Source organism: Myotis brandtii, unplaced genomic scaffold (assembly GCF_000412655.1).
Source record: "Myotis brandtii unplaced genomic scaffold, ASM41265v1 scaffold115, whole genome shotgun sequence".
Taxonomy (NCBI): Eukaryota; Metazoa; Chordata; class Mammalia; order Chiroptera; family Vespertilionidae; genus Myotis; species Myotis brandtii.
The window spans coordinates 1,965,810-1,970,533 of NW_005353967.1; the positions used below are offsets into that span (position 1 = coordinate 1,965,810).

The 4,724-nt window shown below is 38.3% G+C and overlaps 1 protein-coding gene across 1 annotated transcript in view; it reads left to right on the forward strand.

Annotated features, from left to right (window-relative positions):
- LOC102260047 (chromosome unknown open reading frame, human C5orf49) overlaps nt 1–4,724 on the forward strand; it is an 18,638-nt gene that overhangs the window by 6,130 nt on the left and 7,784 nt on the right. The window lies entirely within an intron of this gene.

Genomic DNA, 4,724 nt, shown 5'->3' on the forward strand with positions numbered 1-4,724 from the left:
CTCATGTTGTGGTGACCCCCAACCATAAAATTATTTTTGTTGCTACTTCATAACTGTAATGTTGCTACTGTTATGAATCGTAATGTAAATATCTGATATGCAGGATGGTCTTAGGCGACCCCTGTGAAAGGGTCGTTCGACCGCCAAAGGGGTCGCGACCCACAGGTTGAGAACCGCTGCTCTATAAGAAGGAACAGGACTCACTCGCTGGTTACTACTCCTAGGGCTTCCACATGAACCTGTGGCAATTGCTTTGTTAATTAGTATCAAGGACATCGTGCTGAGAAACCTGCTTTTTGGAACCCTAGAGCCTAACTTTTCAGTCTTTTTATCAAATACCTATATGATTACAGTAGTATAGACTCATTACACCTGAGGGCAATTCAATGATCAGTGTAAATATTTAAAATAATAAGTGTGGTAGACTGAAATAAAAATAAGGAATAAGAAAGGGTCAATAAGTAAGGGTCATCCCTCTATTGCCTACACAGGATCTGAGCCACATGGGCCATTTTTACACGGAGAAGTAGCCTCAATTTCCAACCTGATGCACAGCTTCATAGAAGAAGGTTTTGGATACACCATCCCACAGGGTCTAGAGTTGGCTTCTCAGGCCAGGCTAACATTAACCCTTTTTACACCAATCTTGCTCTGCTGTGCATCTCTCCAACCCAGTTCATTCAATTTCTCCCCATTCCACCAGTCTCCTCATCTGCTTGGTTGGCTGTCTCTTGGTTTCTCTGTTGACCCCTCTCTTTTGCCTCAACAGTGAATATGCCTAACTTTTTGTTGGCATTCTTCACCTGCTGGGCTCCATCATAAGAAAGTTTGCCTTAATACACTTGTAATCCCATCTCAGAACAAACAAACAACTATCTCTCAACCCCTCCCACAGTCTCTAGCATACAGTGCACATTATTTGTGGCTTGGAACTGATATTTTGGGTTCTGTTGTTTGTAAGAAACAATACCTCTTAATAACTCTACTGTCACTTTGATTATGAAAAACTCCCAACACATATAAGAGGAGAAACAATAGTATCATGAATCCATGGGAGTCCTTTTACTTGGCATGAAAAATTACTGAAATTTTCTAATCATGTTTCAATTCTTTTCCTTTTTGCTTCCTTTTTATGTTGGGATGCTTGTTGAAAAATCTAAGCTATCATACACTTTTATCCTAAATATCTAGTCTACATCCTAAGTTCCCCATGCTATCTCAAAAATAATTTTTTTAACTGGGTTTGTTTGAGTCAGGATCCAAACAAAATGCACATATTACTTTTAGCTATTATCCCACTTAAGTTTTGAGTCTTTTCTGCTGTAAATGCACCTCACCCTCACCTAGTTTTCCTGTCTCTTCCTTTTGAAGAAATTAGACAAATTGCCCTGTAAAATGTCCCACAGTTTGATTTGGTGGTGTTATATAACTTGTTCCTCTACCTTCTGTAATTCCTGTTAAACTAAAAGGTAGATCCAGAAGCTTTTTCAACCAGATGCACAGCTTCATAGAAAGAGGGTTTTTGGATACACCATCCCACAGGGTCCAGAGTTGCCTTCTCAGGCCAGGCTAACATTAACCCTTTTACACACAATCTTGCTCTGCTGTGCATCTCTCCAACCTAGTTCATTCAATTTCTCCCCATTCCACCAGTCTTCCCATCTGCTTGGTTGGCTGTCTCTTGGTTTCTCTGTTGACCCCTCTCTTTTGCCTCAACAGTGAATATGCCTAACTTTTTGTTGGCATTCTTCACCTGCTGGGCTCCATCATAAGAAAGTTTGCCTTAATACACTTGTAATCCCATCTCAGAACAAACAAACAACTATCTCTCAAACCCTCCCACAGTCTCTAGCATACAGTGCACATTATTTGTGGCTTGGAACTGATATTTTGGGTTCTGTTGTTTGTAAGAAACAATACCTCTTAATAACTCTACTGTCACTTTGATTATGAAAAACTCCCAACACATATAAGAGGAGAAACAATAGTATCATGAATCCATGGGAGTCCCTTTACTTGGCATGAAAAATTACTGAAATTTTCAATTCTTTTCTTTTTGCTTCCTTTTTATGTTGGAATGCTTGTTGAAAAATCTAAGCTATCATACACTTTTATCCTAAATATCTAGTCTACATCCTAAGTTCCCCATGCTATCTCAAAAATAATTTTTTAACTGTGGGTTTGTTTGAGTCAGGATCCAAACAAAATGCACATATTACTTTTAGCTATTATCCCACTTAAGTTTTGAGTCTTTTCTGCTGTAAATGCACCTCACCCTCACCTAGTTTTCCTGTCTCTTCCTTTTGAAGAAATTAGACAAATTGCCCTGTAAAATGTCCCACAGTTTGATTTGGTGGTGTTATATAACTTGTTCCTCTACCTTCTGTAATTCCTGTTAAACTAAAAGGTAGATCCAGAAGCTTGCTTAGATTTAGCTTAATTTCTTTTTCTTTCTTTCTTTCTTTCTTTCTTTCTTTCTTTCTTTCTTTCTTTTTTATTTCCTTAGGATATTTATTAACTCGTGAAATGTTATATATTTGATGTGTTTCAATCCAGTAACCCTGTCTTTTTTATGCTTAAATGGGATACCTTTCAGATGGGTGGTTGTCCCCTCTTAGTGCTAGTCACTAAGTTTGATCCGTGGGTGCTGTATTACATGCATGATCCATCCACTATATAGTCCCCATCAGCCTTCCACCTAATGGTTTTAGCATCAGTTGATGATTGTTGCCTCAATCATTATTTCTAATAAAAAATTATTTCTAATTAAAAAATTATTTCCTAATTCTATCCTTCTACTTTCATTACATTTATCTATAAAGAACTTTCTCCTATCAACTACTTGTATACCCTAATATAATGTTTACACAGAAAGAAAGATACATCTTTTCTATCTTGTATTAATTTATAGAATAAACAGTTGGTGCTCTGGTCATTTTATTTCCTTAGGATATTTATTAACTCATGAAATGTTATATATTTGATGTGTTTCAATCCAGTACCCCTGTCTTTTTTATGCTTAAATGGGATACCTTTCAGATGGGCCCGTTCATCCTTTTCACCTCATCACATAAGTTTTTAAAAATTTCTTGGCAGAACAAGATGTTCCAGGCTCATCTTACCATTTCTTGTTCCAGACCTAAGTTCCCCATGCTGGGCCACCCTCTCTAAGGAACCCCGGTGCCTGCAGGGTGCTCACTGCTAAAGTTGTTGGTATTGGGGAATTTTCATTTTAGGCATCATATAAAATCAAGTTCATTTTTATTTCAAATCAACAAGGTGAATCAAAATTAAATTACATTTATATAAAAAATTATTTCCTAATTCTATCCTTCTACTTTCATTACATTTATCTATAAAGAACTTTCTCCTATCAACTACTTGTATACCCTAATATAATGTTTACACAGAAAGAAAGATACATCTTTTCTATCTTGTATTAATTTATAGAATAAACAGTTGGTGCTCTGGTCATTTTATTTCCTTAGGATATTTATTAACTCATGAAATGTTATATATTTGATGTGTTTCAATCCAGTACCCCTGTCTTTTTTATGCTTAAATGGGATACCTTTCAGATGGGCCCGTTCATCCTTTTCACCTCATCACATAAGTTTTTAAAAATTTCTTGGCAGAACAAGATGTTCCAGGCTCATCTTACCATTTCTTGTTCCAGACCTAAGTTCCCCATGCTGGGCCACCCTCTCTAAGGAACCCCGGTGCCTGCAGGGTGCTCACTGCTAAAGTTGTTGGTATTGGGGAATTTTCATTTTAGGCATCATATAAAATCAAGTTCATTTTTATTTCAAATCAACAAGGTGAATCAAAATTAAATTACATTTATATGTCTTGATTCATAACTTTGATGCTTAAAGTGACTAATCATAAAGGCTCCATCAAGTGCATGAGCCAGCCTACAGGAAAAACCTGATGACCAAAAAGCTTCAAATCAGCTGACAAGATTCATGCCTTTTTACCAGGAAGGAGGCATAGAATAAGGTAAAGGTTTGTCTAACTAACCCCACATGGGCCGCTGCCCATGCCCAGGCTCATGCTATTATTCTCACTGACAGCACGGATGGGAGATTTGGACACCAGTGCAGACAGGTGTCTGGGCTTGCAGGAGCATCATTCATAAGCCTGAGTTACTAATGCCCTTGACATTCTCTGGGTACACAAGCAGGCAGTTCTCCTCTGCTAGTTATAAATATGTGTAGTTATACATCCATCCCTCTCAACCACCAGCCCAATGAATTTTCAGCCAAGGGAACAGACCTTTTGAACCAGCATTCAGAGAGAGACAACATAACCATGTTTACAGAGGGTCCCTAGAGCTCAGCCTTAGCAGCTGAGTTCTGCCCGATTTTGTTAGATCACGCTGATTTAATTAATGGAAGCTTTACACCTGCCCTGGCCAAAGCCACAGGTGGCCACCAAGCCCTTGCAATAAGGCTAGTACCACATGTTGAAACGCTGGTGTGAACATACGGAGTTAAATAAATATATTTTACAATTCATTTTACCGTGTTGTTTTACCCTCTTCGTGTGGTTACCAGAAAGTTTTCACTTAACTGTGTGTGTGTCTCACTACATTGAAGTTGGGCGTCTCTGCTCTAGGCTTAAAGCTGCTCTTTAAGTTACTCATCTTTTCCACGTCTGTTATCTGTCTTATACCAGACTGTCAGCTCCGCGGGGACACGGGTTCAAGCTGCATCTCCAGCGCT